The 20,825-nt window shown below is 48.1% G+C and overlaps 1 protein-coding gene and 1 non-coding gene across 2 annotated transcripts in view; one reads left to right on the forward strand and one right to left on the reverse strand.

Moving 5' to 3' along the window:
• The window catches only part of LRFN2 (leucine rich repeat and fibronectin type III domain containing 2), a 39,829-nt gene that overhangs the window by 1,959 nt on the left and 17,045 nt on the right, over window positions 1–20,825 (reverse strand). The gene's annotated exons all lie outside the window — the stretch shown is intronic.
• LOC129067995 (U6 spliceosomal RNA) lies at window positions 11,088–11,193 on the forward strand. The gene has a single exon (XR_008528816.1). It is a non-coding gene; the product is annotated as a U6 spliceosomal RNA (small nuclear RNA).

The following is a 20,825-nucleotide window of genomic DNA, read 5'->3' on the forward strand; positions in this document are numbered from 1 at the left end:
CTGGAGGGAAGGATGATTCCTCTGTTACAGCCATAGCAGGCCAAGCGCACCCAAAGAGACATGAAGAAAGAGTTTCTCTGGTTGGGAGGCCTAGACGGGTCCCTCCGCCTTAGGGAAGGGCCTGATGAGGCAGCAGTCTCTCCATGCTGGGGCCCATCCATTGTAGCCTGGATGTTCAGAAAGCCAGGGCACCAGCACTGATTGCTGAGGCCCTTGTTCACGTATCGCGCCTTGTGCTGTTTCCAGAGATGATGCCTTTGTTACCCCATAACTGTTCCTGCCACGTCCCTCTCTGCAACCTTCCTTATAGCCCCTCACTCCCTCCATTCAGAGCCCTCCATTCTCCTTCCCCTTGCTACTCAAGGGCTCCATCAACAGCTATCAACCCTTCAAACCCAGAGCCGGGCAGCTTAATTGAGATCTGAAATATGAAATTCCAGAGGCTGAGGACTACCACCTGAGAATTCTGCCTGGAGGAGTGGAGCTGACAGGCAGATACTAACGTCCCCTCAGCGGGCAGCCTGGGAACTCTACCTCCCTGCTGCACCCTTCCAGGGCTCTGCTGCTGGGGAAGCCACCATGGAGGGAGCATCATCCCCTGCTTCACCCCAGCCGCATAGCTACAGTGCTTGGGGCAGAGACAGCAGGTAGAGGGCGTGGGGGATGTCTGGATCCAGCCAGTGCCTGCAGGCCAGTCCCCCAGGTCTATCTGTTTCATGAGCATCAGGGCAGTCCTGTGAGAGGGTATTCCTGCTCTCATGTCGTGGAGTAGAATGGCCAAGACTCAGAGAGGCTAAGTGATTTGCTTGAGGTCACACTGCTGAACTGCTAGGATGGGGCAGTTGGGACTTTAACACTAGCTTCTAGGTCCATAATCTGGGCTTGTTCCTTGCCACATGATGAACATGGGGGCACTTTTCCCCATATTAGTGAAAAGCCCACCCTGGCCTGGGGCCTATTGGCCACCTCCCTGGAACAATGCTCAGAGTCCCCTGTGCCTCACGCATCACTGGGCTGAGCCCTGAGAGCCCTCTGTGGCACTTGTTGCGGGGCCCACTTCCTTCCCCTTGGGGTCAGGTTGGAAAGTGGAGAAGCAGGAGTTACCACCCCCAGAGTAGTGACAATAGTAAAGGCGAACACTTACCAAGTGGCAGCTGTGTGCCAGGCCCTGTGTAGCCACTAGTATGCTCCTCCTCCTGCAGAGGGGGAAACAGACTCCAGGGGTAGGAAGTAAACATAACTGGAAGAGCTAGGACTCAAACCCAGACAGCCCAGCTCCTGTCCACTCTGAGTCACTGCATGCTGCCACCTCTCTGGGGCGTGAACAATGTAAGAGGTGACCATTTGAGGATGGGGAATGGGCCAGCTTGTTTACTGAACACTTGTTATATGACAAGGGGTTCCACATTGTATATTGCACTTAATGCATTAATTATCTCAATGTTTAAACTGTCTTCTAGGAAGCCCAGCCTCCTCCTGCTGCTGCTGCTGCTACTACCACTACTACTAGTAATAATAATAAAAAGTAGCTACCATTGAGAGCTTATTCGGTGCCAGGCACAGTTCTAAGTTCTTTAAGAGGATTAAAACTTATTTAATGAACCATTGTTGTTCATTAAATAACAATTGTTGGCGGGGGTTGGGGGGGATGGGGGTCATTACTGTTATTGTCATCTTCATTTTACAAATAAGGAACCTGAGGCACAAGAAGATTAAGCCATCTGCTCAGTGGTGCTCTAGACAGTGGCAGAGCTGGGATCTGAACCAGGCAGTCTGGCTGCAGAGCCTCCACTCCTGACCACTGTGCCATGCAGCCACTGCCTTGTTCTTCTGCCTTCTGCAGGTGACTTCGTGGGGGACCCTGCTTGACCTCTGTCTTTCCCCTTTGTTTCCCCAGTCAGGGAAAATCAGGATGTGATGAAGCCACAGTTGGTTTGTGCTGCAAATGATGGTTATAGGGTGAGGCTGATCGCTGGCACCAGGGCTGAAGGGTCAGGCTTGCAAAAGTCTTGCATAAGAATTGGCCCATCAGAAGAAAGCAGATCCTGGTTCCTCTGCAACACGCGTATGCACATGTACATGTGTGTATGCGCACATGTAAATGTGTGTATGCACACATGTAGACTTACAAGCATGGGTACTTACAGGAGAGTGGGAGCAAAGTGGCTCAAAATAGCCTCTAGTCAAGTTTGCCTTCACCAATAACAGCACTAAGCGGTGTTCACCGTTTGCTAACCTTGCATTTGGAAGTTTACATGCATTAGTCTTCACATTGGCCTCCTGACAGCCCCCTGAGGAGGTTATCATCATTTCCACTTAGGGAAGGAGGGAGCTAAGCAGTTTTCCCTTTTTGTGGGGCCCTGGTGGAGCTGAGACCAGATCTGGATCCAGTGGGATTCAGAGCCCACACCCTTAGAAGCAACACTACTTCTACTCCAGGCAGCAGAAAGAGCAAACTGTATGAGAACGTCATGTGAAATGGACACTATTCAAACTCTAGGGACAGAATCAAACTCATCTCCTGCCCATGTGGCCTGCCCCCCCGTTGTCCCCAACACCACCAACCACTGATTCTCTTGGCCAGGTGGGACAGCCTGGATCCCACCTTCATTCTTACCCATATCCTACTGCTTTTGCTTAAGACTGGCCATCTCTGGTCTGGATGAATGCAGCAGCCTTCCCTGTCTCTGGTGATCCCAGCACCATCACCTCCAGAGCCTCATCTAAAACATACCTCTGGCCATGCCCCTTGTCCACTGAAACACTCTTCAAGGCCTGCCATGACCCCTGGGGCTCCCAAACTTGGCTTCCCATCACATTCTTGTCTTTCCACCCCCATACCCTCTAACTTTGTACACATTCTTTAGAGAAATGCTTCAGAATCACTCAGGCTTTTCAGGGGCAGAAGGCACACTCACAGAGGAATAATAAGAATTTACTTACAAAAGGACTTTTTACAAAGGGGCGGGTAGGGAATGGGGGACGACAAGGAAATGTGCAATTACTCAGGGTTGGTAGCTGCCAAGCTGTTACCCTCTCTAGGCCTGAGTGTACCAGGGAAGGTCGCCAAACCCAGGGAAAAGAGAGACTTATGCAGGTCCACGCTACTCAGTGTAGCCCAGAGCTGGATGCCGGGTGATGAGCTGTTTAGTCCAGGGTCATGATTAGACAGTACAGAAATTGAGAGTAAGCATTAAGAAAGTTTTATAGCAATTTGGCATTGGTTGTGACATTCAAATGCATGATGATTTTCCCCATTAATTTATTTCTATTATATTCTTATAAAAGCATTGGTCTACAACAGATGGGATGAAAACAGCTGTAGTCCTTCACTATGAATAATTTCAGAAGTTCTAATCTAGAATAGGGTTTCTCAGCCTTGGCACTATTGATACTTTGGGCTGAATGATTCTTTGTTCTGGTGGGCTCTTCGGTGTACTGTAGAATGTTTAACAGCATCCCTGATACCTACCCACTAGATGCCAGTAACATCTCCAGTTGTGACAACCAAAGATGTCTTCAGACTTGCCAGATGTCCTCTGGGGGCAAAGTCATCCCCTACTGAGACGTATTGGTCTAGAAAATTTATACGAGGGACAGAGGCAGCCAGGGACAATCTTACAGCATGTGAACCATGCAAATAAGTACCCTGATCTCACTGTCTTCTCTCCTCCCACTCTTCTGCTACTGCTTCCCCATGGCTGAACCCCCAAAAAGCCAGAGTTATGGGTGCATATTGGTCATTCTTTCAGGGCACAGAGCAGGGTAGAGGAGGGAGAGTGGATGGAGAGGCAAAAAGCGATATCTGACACATCTATCAGGTTGTAGCCTCTTTGTGAAAGACATATCCTGAAATTATGATAGATATTTTTTCCATTGCATAGACCAGCAACATTTCTGTTAGCAGAAAACATGAATTGCTATTTTAAGTTAAGTTGCTCCAATGTGTAAAATTTAATTAAGCTCACATGCTCTAAAGCACAATTTGAAATTGCAACCCCAAGCACTTACCGAGGAAAAACAACAAAAGCATAGAGCCTGCTTGTGAGTGGTTTTTATTTTTTTCTATTAATGTTCATTTGGCATTTGTTCTTTCAATTTAACACTAGCAAACATATCTACAGATGATATCTACAGCTGATACCAGAGAAAGAAATCACAGCCTACTGGTTACCCTACTATTTGCTGTCAGATATATCTTCCTCTCTACCTGCCCCCTCGGCCTCATAAGGAACTACATTTCCCAGGATCCCTTGCCTGTTCCCAGGATCCTTTGCCCTTGGGCTTCCAGATAGAGTTGGCCAATGGAAGCACTGGAGGAAGACTGGAAGGTAGTGGGGGGAGAAGCCAGCATTTATTCCTCTTTTTCTGCTTCTCCCTGTTGGCTCCTGAGTGTGGAAAGCAGGACCAATAAAATGACATTGGTCTGATTAAGATAACATAATGTATATGAAACAAAGTGGAGTCACTTATGTCAACTAAAATGGCTGTCAGTCAGTCTTCTTGATTCAAGAGGAAAATTACCCAAGTCAGAGTAAACATGTCTGGCAAGGAGATGCATCTGCCCATGTGATCAGAGCAGACACATCTGGCAAGAAGATACACTTAAGATATCTGCACACACGTGGTCAGAGTAGCCGTGTCTGCAGAGCAGGACCACCCATAGTTAGGCTCCTGGGGAAATTCCACACATGGGATCAGGAGTGTCAAGATATTTATTGAAAAGACTCAGAAGGGTGGAGTGCACCACTTTCAATGTATAATAGTCCAGTTCCAGACCACTGCTGAGACGGCTGAGCTCCACACACCAGAGTGCTGCTCCACACCACGCTCATCTCCCTTGGCATCGGCCACCAGAGAATCTGCCCAGCTGGACTGAGGACTTCATCTACCCTGCTGCCCACCTGGCTTGGAGATCCTTCCTTGCAAGATGCTGACAACTCCCTTGCTCACTGTACTGTCTCCCAGACCTGCAGACTAAGACTCTGGGACTTGGGTTCGTTATCCCCCATTGGTTACTGTGTGTGTTATAATTCTCTTACATTGATAGAGTGTGAGTAGGATATTAATGTATGTTGATGTTCTACTTTGAGTGAATCTGCATTCAATAAAAGCTGAGTGAATTGCATAGTTACCATATGTGACTCTTGTCTATTCCTTGGTGCTGCACTGCTCAGTAGGCAGCCAGCCCAGCAGTTGCCCAGCTGACTTATAGGAAAGACTACATCACAAACAGACACTTGTGACACCGAGCCTCCTGTATGATCCCAGTTTCTAGGCTTCTAGCTCCTGCCCGATGGATCTGGATCTGAGGCTCTGGTCATACAGTCTCCTCTACATTCCTCTGTCTTTGGATGGGGGTGGGTGGTAGTAGTGGCTTCAGGCTATGGCTAATGTCTGCAATGCCTCACTGCCTCCCCCTGTCTGCAATGCCTCACTGCCTCCCCCTTGTTGACCTATAGCAATTCTATTGCCCATATAATCCAGTCCCTCCCTGTACTAAACTTCCTCTTAGTTAGTGTTCTTTTTTTCCTGATGGCATCATGAGTGACACAAACAAACAACCTTTACATGACAAGAATATTCTACCTATTAATTTATCATTTTCTCCTCATTCTTTGGGAAAAGACCATCATTACTTCATGTCAGCAGCAGCACATCTTGGCCCTACCTAGTGGACCTCCAGCCTTAGGAAGCCCTTTGACACCCTCTCTGGAACACTCCTCAGTCCCCAAATGAACCACCTTGAGCCTTTGCACTTAAAAGCCCCTCTTCCTGGAAACCTCTTATCTCTTTCTCTACCTGGTGACCTCATTCATCCTTGAAGACCTGACTCAAATGTAATCTCTGACCCCATGCCAACCTGCTCCTGCTATCTTGTCCCACAGCCCTTTTTACACTCCTCTGTTGGAGCCCTTCTCTGTCTGTGCCTGTGTCTCCCATGAGGATATAGCCTGTGTCTTATTCATCTTTGCATCTCTACTGCCAATCATGATATCTGACTTCGAGTCACTGCTGAGTAGATATTTACTCTATGGTTGAGCAGTGAATGAAAGAGTGCTTTGTTAAATGTGAAGGCCTGTACAAATGGAAGAGATTCTTACTTCAACATGATGGCTGACTAACAGTGACTCTCAGGTACTGGCTGGTGGTAAGGAGTTTCCAGAGAGACATTTTTCTGTATCTTCTATGCTCACCACATGGCTTCCTGACAACATTTATGGATGTGATGTAGATAAGTGTTTGGTGTGTATGAGTGCAGGCACATAGGTGCATGGGTGTGCATACATTTGACAGTATATGGGAGATATCTCTGTGTGTGTCTAAGTATCATTTGGGAACTGAGTGTTAGGTTATTAGTAAGCATGTATGTGTGTGTGTAACGAGAGGGGGGAGAGAGAGAGAGAGAGAGAGAACGGATGTTCATGTATATAAGGTCTGTAAAGTTTTGATCCCAGGCAACATTGGTCACTGCACTGCCCCCCTCCCACCCAGTCTCCTAAACTCCCCATTCCCAGGGGTTTCCATATGTCCCCTGACACTTCTGAGGTGACTCCTTATGTGACCTCTTCCAGAGACACTTGCAGGCCAAGCATGCTCCTTCCTAAGTGCTACCATTAAAGGCATTTGGGGCATCTGGGAATGGGAGAGGTCCTCAGAGTCTCCACCTGAAGCTTGTGAGCTGACTACCAAAATCCACTCTTCCCTTTTCCTGAGCTCGCGCCAAACTGCATTCCCCAGGCTCCCTTGTGGTTAGGGCTGTCCAAACGCTAACCTCTGGGAAATGAAATGTGGTGGCAGTAATGTGTGGGACCTCAGGGCCAGGCCTTAAAAGAGAGGGAGCGCCTGCCCTTCTCTTCCTTTCTGCGGGCTGGGCCCTGGGTGTGGTGATCACAAGGCCAAAGGGGTGGTCAAGAGCTGGTGCCTGAGTCTCCAGGTGGAGAAAGCATCTTGATTAACCCAGCATACTGCCCTGGACTCTTGGAGAGCCAGAAGTCAAATTCTATTGGGCCTGAGCCTTGAATGTGGTTGCAACCATTTGCAACAGTAATTAGTTTCTTCTGACTAATGCAGCCACCTTTGGATGAGATGAGGTGAATCTGAGGAGTTTGTTACTGCTATGTGTAGGTGTGTGACTGATAACAGCAGATGAATGTGTATTTGTGTAAGAGGAATAATTTGGTGTTGGTGACTGCATGAGAACTGCAATTCTTGCTTCCCTGAAGTTGTCAGAGGACGCCACCTCTTTAATCTCCAGCCACCGTCCTCCTCACAGCCGCAGCTTTTTAGGTGCTCTTCCCTCCCCTGCCTCCATCGATGATGCACACAGCTGCCTGCTGGGCCCCAACACTAATTTGGAGGAACCACGTCAAGCTTCCCCACTGAACTTCCCTGGCTCTGCACCCTCATTACTGACTCTTCACAGAACTACTGGCCTGTGCCAACCTCTCCGGACAGATGCAAGATCTCAGGCCTCAGAAAAAGGCCTCATTAAACCGAGGTGAGTGGTCTTGGCTCCTCAGGCTCTCCCTTTTCCTGCAAACCCCAAAGGGGCCTGTTTGCTTCCCTGCACAAACTGCAAGGAGTAGTGGAGATGTGGCTATATCTATATTGCATAGAATTTACTGACTACTAACCATGTGCTGAGCACTTGACAGGCAGGTCTCTGCTTCTGCATTCTGAGAGTCAGGAATAATTATCCCCACATTACAGATGAAGAAACTGAGGCTCAGGCAGATGGGTCACCTGCTCAAGTGCACACAGCTGGAAAGTGGCTGAGCCAGTGTTGTAAGCCAGGTCTGCCAAGCCACTGAGCTTGGTCTTCCCTATACTGTAGTACCTTGAGCTGAATTGAGCAGAATCAGAGCAGGAGAAGTCTTAGAGTTAGACTCACTGTTTGATAGCTATTAAAAATATTTATCTTACTACAATAACAGCTAACATTTATTGAACTCTTACTACATATTGATAGATGTCAAACAGTTTTGAGTAAGCTACGTGTGTCAACTAATGTAATCCTCATAGTAAGTCTATGAGGGAGGTACTATTATTATCTCCATTTTACAGATGAAAAAAAATTCAGGCTCAGGGAGGTTAAGTAACTTGCCCAAGGTCTCACAGAGAGATGTTTGTGTAGGCAAGATCTGAACCCAGCACTCTCACACTACCTCAACCAATGCTCACGATAACCCTGGGAAGTACCTTTCTTAATTATGCTCCCCAATTTAGAGAAAGTGATTAACTTGATTGCCCTGAAGTCACATGGCTAAATTAGAGGTGCAGATGGGACTCCAGTGAGTGATAAGGGTTGTCTTGCTACTTCTGAATGCTCATGGGAGGTTGGAAGGAAGAAAGGAAGCCACATGGATATCTGTGGGCAGTTTCTCTGCAGAGGACGCTGCCAATGCATGGGCACTGAGGCAGGAAGAGTGAGGAGGCTGCTGGAGCTGGAACAGAGTGATGGGAAGGGAGAATGGTAGGAAATTAGGTCACCAAGGGAGTAGCCAGGAGCCAGGTTCCGGAGGGCTTACAAATATGTTCAGTCTTATGTTCCAACTCCAAGGGTTTGCTGGATGACCATGTTGAGAGGGATTTTGAGGCTGTGTTCAAATTCAGGGGACCACAGTGCTGTGTATGGAAGAGCATGTGTCTCATATTTGTTGTTTCTGATCCAGGGACCAGAGAACAGTTACAATGACTGGAATTACCAGTACAAGAAGTAGAACCACCTCTTCTGGTGTCTAGTGCGGGATGCTAGCCTTCCCTAAACTCATGGCCCGAGAGGTGACAGGCGAAGGCCCGTCACTGCTCCTTACACAGGGACTGACATGGAGCTGGAGTGATTCTGTGAGGGCTCCAAGGATCAGGAGCCTCCTGCCAACTTCTGAGAAGGCCCCCGGGTCACTGCCCCACTGCCTTCACCCTTCCTGAGAACACGTGGAGACCCGGGTGTCCTGAGGCTCTCTGTCTGATTGTCAGTGGCTTTGCCCTGTCAGCAAGTGGAGGAGCCACATTCAACTCGATCGAGATTCTGAGGCAGAACGCCTAACACCCGTCCCCAGAGACCCAGGTCAGCATCTGGCTGATCAGCTCCGCTTGAGGATTTGTTGTAGAAAGGGGTGGGTGACGCTGAACCAAAGGAGGAAAATCTCTGATCATGAAATTCTAGGCCTCTGGGATGTGTGGCTAGCAAATGTGAGAGAGCCAGAAACTGGGAGTCTCGGGCTGTGCCTGGATCCTGGCTGGGCCAGCAGGAAGATGTCGTGGCTTCAACACCTACAGCAGGACATGTTTTCTGCCCCGTGTGACTCCAGAAGTCTTGTTCAAAAGACACATGGTGACAGTGTTAGTTAAGCTCTGGCTCAGTGATTGTAGAGCTGACTGGAAATTAGGCCAAAGTGAGCCAAGCCCCAGCAGGCTGCCTTTGCACTCATCTCCCACCTGATGAGAGGTGAGGATGTGACCTCCCTGCGCACTGCCTTTGCTCCCTGACTCAGGAGGCATGGCAGGTCTGGCTGCCCGGCAAGGGTTTGGGGAATCGCCAGCCCCTGTGTGCGGCAGAAACAACAGTGTCAGGGAGGGAGTTGCACCCTGCTCCTCATGGAGAGGATGAAGCCAGGGGTCAGAGCCTGAGTGCTCATACTGGGCCAACAGGGCTCAAAGCCCAGAGCTGTCACTTACTGGCTGTGTGACCTTGGACAAGCCACTTAACCTTCCCGTGAAAGAAAGAGAGGATAGGCCTCCCTCACAGAATTGCTGTGAGGACTACATGAGCTGGTGTCTGTGAGTAGAACCATGACGGGTCCATATTGAGTGCTCAGGGTGTGCTCTGGCTGTAAGCACTCCGCTTGCTTCCATGGACATGCCAGGCCCAGTTTCACGTAGTCATTGGTGGCCCAGAATCCCCACTCACATCAGGCTGCAGTGACAGCTGCTGCTTCCTCCAGCCGGCCCCAACTCTGCCCCATGGGGACACCCAGAACAAGGTGTTTCTTTCTTTAACACATGTCAGTGCTTCCCAAATTGTGCGGCAGCTCTCTCAACCCACAGTGAGTCTTCGATTCTCCAGAATTAACATTTGCATTCCTCCTGACAATTTCCCAGGACACGGTTTCCAGCTTGCATCCCGGCTGCTCCCCGCTGCTCCCTGCTGATCACATAGCAGTTGTCTTTGACCCTCCTTTCTGGAGAAGTCTGAGCACAGAGAACTGAATCAGACCCCACATTCCCTCAAACAGATATCACACTTCCGGTGATGTCCACGGGAAGCTGTGTCCCATCGGTGGCTTTCGCTGAGCAGGCTGTCAGTGGGTGTGCCCTGTGATGTCCCTAGGGTTGCTCTTAAGCCATTTTGCACCCACTCTATTCCCCTTGAGTGGCATTTCTACCACTACAGGCTGAGAGACTCAGGCGAGCTCCTCAGTCCATGGCAGCATACCCCCTACCCCCCACCTCCCTATCTTTCTCTTTCTCTGTCTCTCCTGATCCAAGTCTCTATGAATGTGGAACTTATCTCTGTATTTAACTGCCTTTAGCTCCCAGGCCCCAAGAACTGGGTCAGCATGTCTCAGAGGAAAAGGTGTGGGCTTTGCAATCAAACAGAAATTCTCTTGGAAAGCTGGTTCTGCCCCCAACCGACTGTGTGACTCTGGATCATTTCTCGTCTCTCTGAACCCCAATTTGCTCATGTGTGAAGTGAGGACAGCACACTCCTGTGCTGAGTGTGAGAAATTAAGTACAACGGGGATGTGGCAGCCCTGGCTGCTCCCCTCCCAGAGCCATTTGGTGCCCCAATGACCGTGACGATGATGAAGATTGTTGCCATTTCTTTCCCTTGAGGAGCTGAGAAAAGCTTGCTCAAAAACAATTCATCACTTACAGAAGAAAATGCAGAAGGTGTCAGACCAATTCCACATTGTGGTAAACACAGGAGTATGTAGAACAAAAATCCTCTACCAGAACACACAGACCCCAAGTCAGTGCTGCCCAACGATGAACTTGATCAGGCAATTCCCTCCCGCTGGCAGTCTGCACCACCCAGAAGCAAAATCATCCACAGCACCAACCTCCTTAAAATTGCTATCATAGAGCTCTCCCCAGCTCTACGTATACTAAAATTAGAATGATACAGAGAAGATTTGCATGGCCTTGCCCATGGATGACACCCAAACTCAAGATGCATTCCATATTGTGTAATGCTACATTCTGATGCATGCTCTGACATGGAGGAGACTCAAGAACATTATGCTAAATGAAATAAGGCAGACACAAAAGGACAAACACTGTGTTTCTGCTTATAGAGGCATCTAGAGTGGTCATATTCATAGAGACAGAAAGTAGAAGGGGGCCAGGAGAGTGGGGGTGGCAGCTAGTATTTAATGGGTGCAGAGTTCCAGTCTGGGATGATGAAAAAGTCACGGAGATGGATGGTGGTGGTGGCGCATAGCAACGTGACCGTACTTAATGCCACTGAACTACACACTTAAAAATGGTTAAAATAGCAATTTTTATGTTGTGTATACTTTAGCACAATTTTAACAATGGCAAGAAAATGTTATCACAAAGCAAATTCTGCCAGGTGGGCAGGAAAAGCAGAGGTTGTTGGAAACATATTCATCACTTCGATATGACTGATGCGCATGTGGGTGGAAGTCACCATCGGCAGGAGCTTCTCGGTTCTGTTGCCCACAGGCTTGGTTGGCCTCGTCAGATTTAGGATGGTAGGCAGCATTTGGGGAAGGACCTGGGTGGGGTAGGGGGGCCCCTGGCCGTATCCTTGTCTCAATGGGTGAAGAACAGGGCAGCTCCAGACCAGGACTTGGCATGAGTCAAATACAAGGGCTAAGAGGTTGCGGAAAGTAAAGCATGGTGGTTCACAGCATCCACGGTGGGGTCTGCTGGGCCTGGGTTCAAATGCCGCTCTCTGCTAATGACTAGCTGTGTGGCCTGAGACAGACTATTAACTCTCTCTGCCTTAGTTAAATAAAAAGTCTAGTACATACTTTGTAGGACTATTGTCAGGATTATGAGATAATGGGTGTTAAACACTTGCCATGATGTTTGGCAACAGATAAGTGAACTGTAAACACTAGGTTTTGTTTCAATGACAATGGTAGAGTCAATGAGGACCCTTTAGAAGAAACCAAGATGAAATGAAGTCATTTCATGGATGAGTTTTGGGGACCTGCCTTTTTCCCCAGTTATAAGCCCCTCCCTCTGTCAAGTGAGAAGTTCTTTGAAGAAATGAATGGTATCAAGCCCCAGGGTTGAATTCGGGCCATGGAGAAAAAAGCTGACTAACTGTGCAATGCAGGTAGGTCATTTCATATCTCTGAGCCTCATTCAGTTTTCTTGCTTGCACGAGGGTTAATAAAATTGATAATATGGCATTACTGTGGAAATTAAATACAGTATTTTTTTCAGTACTGAGTACAGTACTTGGAATATATTTATGCAATAAAAAGCAGCCATGATGATGTTTGATTTGGTGTGTGAAGATCAGGTTCAAATCTGGACCCATCATTCTGCTAGTTGAGCAATTTTGAACAAGGAGATATTACTCCTCTGAATCCCAGCTTTCTCATCTGTCAAATGGTAGTGATAATACTGCTACTCAGTCCATAGAATTGTTGAGAAAACCTGCACAGATGTGTCTCCTGGTATTTTTTAAATAATGGGGACCCTCAACACCCACGCTTGAATGAGTGACCAAGACACTGACTGGCGCTTCGTTGAGGGCTCCTCCGCACTGCGTGCCTGGAGGCTGGACCTGCGATGGAGGGCCTGCCGAATACCTGCTGTGCCGGCTGCAGTGTCATTTTGCCCTCTGCTTCAACCCTCGGAGAGAAGCCTTTCCAGCCAGTGGTCAGGAGGTGCCTGCTCAGCACTTCTCTGGGCTGTGTTTCTGCTGATCCTCCCTGGACACCAAGGCATCTCCAAGCAGGCCGGCCAGGAAAGGATTTATCAGGGGTGGGAAGAGAAATGACCTCTGGTGTGAGACCTCAGGTGAGTAGTGGGGAGGCTGCTCTGTCCAGCCAAGTGAGAGGCCCTGATGTAATCCCAACCCTGGAGCCAGGGGGAGGTGGGATGGGGGAGCAGAACTGTCCCCACCCATCAAATACTCTCAGGTCCAATCTGAATGGACAAGGCTCGAAGGCCGGCTCTGTCTTGGACTTGCTGTGTGATCTTGGGCAAATCACTTTCTTTCTCTATGCTTCTATGTCCAATTCTGACATTCGAGAATTCCACAAAAACATCACTAGAAGAGGGGTGACAGGAGCAAGAGGATTGCAGGAGCAAGGAAGGCAGGACACAACCATCGAAGGATCCCCAACACTGAGAGCACACAGAATTTGGCACCAGAGTTGGACTCTGGGCTCATATCCTGACTCATAACTTTATTGGGTACATGATCTTACTCCTGTAACTTAACTTCCCAGAGCTTCAGTCTTGTTTGTAAAAGCAGTTTGCAAACCTAAGTTTTAGAATCATGGGAGGATTAGAAATAATGTATGTAAAGCACTTGTATACAATATATACCCTATAAATCATATATGTACAGCAGGTCATTGAATAATGTCATTTCATTTAAGGTTGTTTTGTTCTAATGTTCATGAGATGCTGTAGGAATTTAACCCTTTAATCTATGGTAAAATTGGTTTTGTTACATATCATTTTACTTAAGTTGCAGAACCTATTGACAATGTTAAGTGAGAGCTTAATGTATGCAGTGAATGTTTGCCTACTTTATCATCTGTCATTTACCTATCGTCTGCTATCTATCTGTCTATCATCTACCCATCATTACTGTCATCTTTTTTGTAGAGAACATTAACACCACCCAAAGTCTCCCTCCCCCCATCTCCTGGCAGGATCTCTCGCAGTGGCAGGTGAGCTAGCTACCGGAGAGCACTGGTAGGTCGCCCTGGGGTTTAGGGTCTCTGATGTGAGCTGGAAGATGAGCCTCACTATGGGATTTACTCATTAGCCAGGGGCTTGCAAGTGAGGCTGGCCTGGCTTGGACGTGCACTGTCCTGGTTTTAACTGGGAATAACTAAAAACAGCAGTTTTACTCTCTTTCCCCTTCCCAGCTCCTCTCCAAGCCTGGGGTCAGTCCATTCCTGTGGGGACAATCAGCACAGAATGAAGCCACTAAATGCACTTCAGTGTCTCTGGAGGATGACCATTTGGGCCTGTGGTCTTAGTGGTAAAGTAATCATATGAGTAAATCATGTGTGCGTAAATTACAGACTTTCTTGCATCTGTAATATTTGGGGAGTCTCTCCAGCCCCATTTGTTTGGGAACATGGATCTGAGGTCTGGGAAATGCCTGTTGTCCTGCTGTTCCTGGTCCAACTGGGGAGAGGCTATGCTGGGCTTACAGGGAGCAAGACTGATGAGGATAGCTCCTCTCCCTCTCCCACATGCAGGTGGGTGGCAGGTGAAGCCCAGCAGGAGAGCTGAGTGCTCAGTGCCCGGTGTGTGAGTACGAGTACACTGTGTGCCAGAGTATGAATGTGTGTATATTGGCCAGTGTGAGTGCAACTGTATGCATTGGCTGGTGTGTATGTCCATTGGCTACTGTGTGTGTGTGTGAGAGAGTGTGAGTGTGTGCTATTGGCCAGTGTGAAAGCAACCTTGGTGTGTGAGCAGAGCCAAGAGGAGGGTATTGGCTGGAGGCTGTGAGTAGATGTGAGCATTGAGATGAGGTGAGCATTTGAATGAGAAGATGCCTTGGAGAAAATGTCCTTTCAGGGGCCTACAAGCCTCCTGTGATCTGGCCCCACCACCCCTCTGCCCCATCTCCTAGACTCTGGCCTTCACGCTCTCTGTTGCAGCCACGCTGGCTCCTTGTTGCTCCTCAGATGCGCTCCAGCCTTGGGGCCTTGCCTAGACTGTTTCCTCTGTCTGGAATGCTCTGCCTGGCTCACCTCCTTCAAGTCTTTGTCAAATCTCCTCTTCTACCCAGCCCTCCCAGCCCCTCTGTGTAATACTGTCATTTCCCATCACCCCAAAGCCCCTGATCCTACTCTGCTGTTTCTTTTTGCAGAGCATGTATTACCCCCCGACACCTATATAATTTACTCATTTATCCTGCCTGTTGCCAGTTTCCCCATGAGGACGAGGATCTCCAAGTTGTTTTGTTCACTGATGTATCCCAAGCACCCAAAATGGTAGCATTTATTTTATGGCATATTTGCCTCTTGTTTCTCATTTGTAACATAGAGATGCTAATAGAATCTATCCACTTCACAGAGTTGTTGGGCAGATTAAATGACTGAATATACCTGAGAGCACCAAGAACAGTGCTTGGCACATAGTTCAATAAGTGTTAGATATTATTACTACCCTCCATCACAACTTAGAAGTGAGGATTAAATGAGTGATCCCTGTGAAGGCTCCAGCTCTCTGGTGGTCAGAAAGGGTGGAGGTGCTTCATAAACACTTCTTACCTCACTCCCACCCTGGCCCTTAAAAATCCCAGGAAGGAAGATTCCCTAACCTTCCCCAGCCATGGAACCCATATTTTTGGATGCCCTTTGAGATAGAAAAATTGGTAATTAGGATATTTATTCACCTTTTTTTGCCTTCCCCACCCAGGGCTATACAGCTTCCTGGTCATATAGGTACTTAATGGAATGTGATCTAGACCACCAAGCATGTTCTCTGATAGGTGTGATTGCATCTTGGACTGCACAGGACCCAAACTCCAGCCTAGAATTCTGGAGCCTGGTTCTTCTCCCAGCTCTGCTGTTCCCAAAAGGCTGTATGACCCAGCCCAGGTCCTGCCCCCTGCCTGAGTCTCTGCTCTTCCCTGGTGAAGGGTTGGGATTAGTCCATTGCTAAGGTCTCCCCAGGCTCATCCATTCATCTAAGAAATTTTCATGGAGACTTTATTATGTGCCGGGGCTGCTCTAGACACTGAGCTATATACAGCAGTGACCATGAGACACAAGTCCTTGCCTTGTGAGTTGACCTTGGTGGGGACAAGGTAGACAGTAAATGATAACCACAATAAGAAAATTATTTAGTGTGTTAGAAAGTGGAGCATGCTATGGAAAAAAGAAGCAGCATCACAGGTTAAGAGAAGGTGAAAGTGTTAGGCGGTAGGGAGGGCAGGCTTAGCTCCAAGTAGTGTGGTTGGGGGTAACCTATTTAAAAGGGTGACATTTGAGGTGAGGGGCATCCTACATTATAGGAACCTTTGAATCTTAGTGATTCTGGCTGCATTCCAGAGAGAGCACTGTTTGGGTCCCCTGGACTTCCCCATCCCTTCTTTTTCTCCATCTCTGAGCACACTGATCCCAGCTTTCCTGTGGGTGACAGGGCCAGAAGACAGATCAGCCAAGTTCCCAAGAGTGGTGAGTGATTTGCTGCTGTCTTTATTCAGCCTCCAGTATTTCACAGCTCCCATGGCTCTGATGGCATAAATATGACCTTTTATTCTTCACTTTGCTTAAGACTCAAGGTCAACAGCCCAGCTGCGATCTATCAGCTGCTCCCTCCACCAGACATCCGTGAGCCAGGGAGCCCCATGGCTGTCAGAGATTCATGGTGCTGTCCTCTAGCCCTGTGTGCCTGCCTGCCCTGGAGCCCTGAGCCTGGGATTTGCTGGGCCATGGAGGCAGGAGTTGCAGTGGCTCTGGGGGATGACGGCTTATTGAGGGGAGAGACCAAGACATAAATCTCTACTCTCTCCCCAGAACACACCCCATCTTGAACCTGTGACCCAGGTTTCATTTTAGTCCTTGGAGGAGGCAGCCATGGGGAGGCTCAGCAGCTGTGGTTCAAATGGCAATTTGTAAGTTAGAACACCCGAGGGCATGGTCATTAGTTTTCTCAGTGTGGAGAAGGGACGAAAGACATGCATCAGCCCACTGGCCTCGGATGGAATCCTCCAGGTCCTTGGGGCAGCTGAGGCCTCTTTTTGCTCTCAGAGAAGCTGTGGCTTTGCCCGTCAGATGTTACCAGCACGGCCTAGAGTCCTTTCACTTGTCTACCCGAGACCTCTCTCTGTGCACCCACCAGTTTCCTCTTATTTCCCCCTTCCATGTGGGTGGGTGGGATGGGTTGGTCTGATTTACACTTCCCCCATTTCCTCATAGTGGTACTGAGTGACAACTGGCTGATGGTGTGGGTTTGTGGCTGGATTCGGCGGCTGGGAAGGGGCCAGTCTAAAAGGAAGTTGGGGTCATGGGCTTTCATTTTATTTTATTTTTTAAAAGACTTTATTTATTAATTAATTAATTTATTTATTTATTTATTAGAGAGTGGAAAGGAGAGAGATCGAGAGGGAGAGAAACATCACTCTATGAGAGAAACATTGACCAGTCTCCTCTCGAATGTGCCCCAACCAGGGATTGAACCTGCAACCCAATCATGTGTCCTGACCAGGAATCAAACTGGTGACCTTTCACTTTGCTAAAGGATGCCCAACCAACTGAGCCACACCCTTCAGGGCACTGTTTTCTATTTCAAACATACCACCTGTGACTCCAAGATAGCTATTTCTCTCCTTCTTCCCCATCCTGACTCATATCCTGGGAGGAAGAGGAGGGGTCAGGAGCTCTCTCTGGAACACAGCGAGCCTGGGTTCGAACTCTGGTTCTGGCACTTCCAAGCTGGGAGAACTTGTATAGCTTACCTACTTCCTCTGAACTCAGAGATTCCTACCCTGTAAAGAGGGCGTAATAGTAACAGCTGCCTGCCAGGGGATTGTGAGTGGTAGGTGTACTGGGAATGCATAGAGCACGCTCTCAAACGCTAGTTGTATATTATGCAGGCATCAAGATGGAGACCCTGGAGCCAGCCGACCTGCATTCAAACCTCAGGCAGGACACCTCGGGTGAGCTTCTTAACCAGTTTGTGCCTCAGTTTTCTTATCCATAAAATCAAGATAATAACTGTACCTTCTTCATCAGGATGTGGGAAGGATTAAATGAGCTAATAAATGGAAACCACTTAGCATAATACCTGGCATGTAATAGCTTCTCAGAAAGGTTGGCTCTTATTACCATCATCATTACTGGAGAAGAAACCACCTGCATTTGCTTGGCACTTTTGACCTAATTTCCATCAATTGGTTTTGTGATTTATAATCCACTTACTTCCCACCAAAGATAAGAGGTGACTTGTAACATAAAAACATCTATAAAATGAGACAAGTAAGTTTTTAAAAATGTTATATGGCAGATAAATAAATAAATAAGAAGGCCTGAGTCAGAGGCCCTGGACCTAGGCTGGTTTGTTGTGATATCTCAGCACTAACGTCAGTTAAAATCCTACATGTCCACAAAGCTTCTACACAACCCTGGGCCATTTCATCTAGGAAATAGCCTAGGTAGGAGGGAGCATGATAGCCTCAGGACAATGTGAAGGGAGCAGCTTTGTTAGGGGCATCCTGTCTGTGTAGGACTCAAACCACAGGATGGCAGAGAGGGCTGAGGTTGCCTTCAGATGAAGGGCCCCCTCAGCTCAGGAAGGTGTGCCACAGTTCACTTTGCTATGGCCAGGCCACATCCAGCACACCGTCCATTGATGGGCCACACACATGCATAGGGATAGCACAACCTGGCACACATCTGAGGCAAGGGATCAGGAGATATACCATAGGACACAACCTTTCCTGCACCAGAGAAAAATACGGCGGCCTGTACATGCGGTGCCTCTTGTGTCTCCTTGCTGGCTGGGCTTCTACTTGACCTTCTGAGTCACCTCCTCCAGGAAGACTTCTTTGATCTCTCTTGTCTGGATCAATCCCCAAGACCTGATCTCACATATGCATGCACACAACACTGATCACAGCTGTACATACTGAATCAGTCACTACCCAACCACATAGTCCTTTACTGACTATCTCCCCAGGAAATGTAAGGTGCAGGAGGCCAGGAGTGTCCTGTTCATGGCCATCTTCCCTGGGTGGTCCAGACCTGACATTATAAGCATAAAATAAATACCTCCTGAAGGACTAAAGGTGAAAGGCAAGAATGGAGGAAGGCAAGGAGGGAGGATATTGAATCTGAAAAAAATAAAAACAGCATTAGGTGAGCCATGAGAATTATCTCCAAAAATGAAATAAACATTATGGAAGAAGAATTCGTTTTCTTCCTGATGAGAATGAAGGCAGAACCTAAGAAGTGGATAGAGATGGATTTAGGGACTATAATAAGGAACACTTTTTAGCTAGAGCACCCAACATAGTGCAGACTCTTGGAAAAAAAAAAAAGGAGGGGGAAGTTTCCTGCCTGGAAGTTGTCTCCACATGGGCCCGGTGAGCATTCCAGGGAAGGTATGGGTGGAAGTGATGGGTGTGAATGTGTGGGCATTGTAAGGATTCACAAAGAATGGAGAGGGCTGGCCCAGGTGACCTTGAACTATCTCTTTCTCACTCTTAACCTTTTTTTCAACCTAGAAGAGAAGCAAGAACTAAGCCCATTTTAAAGATAGAAGAACAGAGTCCAAGAGTTGGAGTGAGTAAAATAGCTGGGCTGATGCCAAGATCTCGGCTTTCCTTCCCTCTCCCCGAGCTCTTTCAAGCCATTGGCAATATATTGGCACACGGGAATTGGGCTTTGAGGTTGACATATGATCCCTTCCTGTCCCCTCCCTCCTTCTGCTGCTGGGACCTTCACTATGTCCTCCATCATGTTGACATCATCTGTTGGACAGTCCCAGAGGAAACCACTTCAGCATCTTCCTGGTTTCTACCCTTGACAGATGCAAAGAAATGCATCTCTTACTGGTGGGATTTCAGGCCCCCTGATCTTCTGTGAAGGAAGTATTTTTGGATAGCATCCTGTTTCTGGGCCTACTTTAGACAGGATGTGGGAGAACGGGGTTTGGGTCTAACCTGGGCATGCATACTTCCCCTGTATCAGAGAGGCAGCCACCACACACTCACTTTTGCTACATGACAGAAACATCCTTCCAGCCCCCTGACCAAGGGAAAGACTGGTGAGCACCTGCCTAGCCAACTCAGAAATTTTCAAAGCCTCCCTGTGTCACTCAGACCTTCTTTTGAATGACAATCAAAGCCATCTTGAGAAGCAGTCCTTGGCACTAGCTCACACACAGTGGCACTTTGATGGGCGGTAAAAATCTCTGGTGTTCAGTGCTGGCTGCTGCCACCATCTCAGCTTGCAAGATCCTGCTTACATGCCAGGGCCTCGGCAGCTTCCCCACCTGTCCACACACACCTGGGAGAGAGACTACAGGTCACTAAGCTCCCAACCACCAGCAGCCCTCACACCAACTGCCACCTCCATTGTCATGGCCAAGCACTAGCAAATGCACTTCAGAGCCACTAGAGAAGATTTATTCTCAGAAATACTGCAGTATATGTCTAATGAGCTCATTAAACAAGAACATAAATAATTATTCCCTATCAGAGTAAGAGGAATTGGGGCAGAGAGGGTGGGGGATGCTGGCTGAGGAGCTGGGGCTGTGATAGATGACAGGTGCTGCTCTGGAAGGGGAGATCAAGGCTCCTCTCCACTTGAGGCTGTGGGCTATGAGTTTCTCAGGCCAGGCAGATGCAAGCCTAAGAATTCTGCCAGAAAAACCATCATACCCTGTTGCTTTGATATTGCCTGTTCATTCACATGCCGCCACCCTGATCTCCTTCTGCCTCTATAATGAGCCTGAGGGAAAAAGATAGAAGGGTCCTTCTCTTATTTTATAGATGTGGACAGTAAGGAGCAGGAGGTTTCAAGACTTAGCTAAGACACAAGCAACCATCCTGTAACTGGTCTCCTTGCTTTCATGCCCATACCCCTGCGATCTATTCTTCATCCAGCGGCCAGAATCTTCCTTTTTAATCACATAAT

This window comes from Pteronotus mesoamericanus, unplaced genomic scaffold (genome assembly GCF_021234165.1).
Source record: "Pteronotus mesoamericanus isolate MK-2021 breed Mesoamerican mustached bat unplaced genomic scaffold, CSHL_Meso_final contig_20, whole genome shotgun sequence".
NCBI lineage: Eukaryota > Metazoa > Chordata > Mammalia > Chiroptera > Mormoopidae > Pteronotus > Pteronotus mesoamericanus.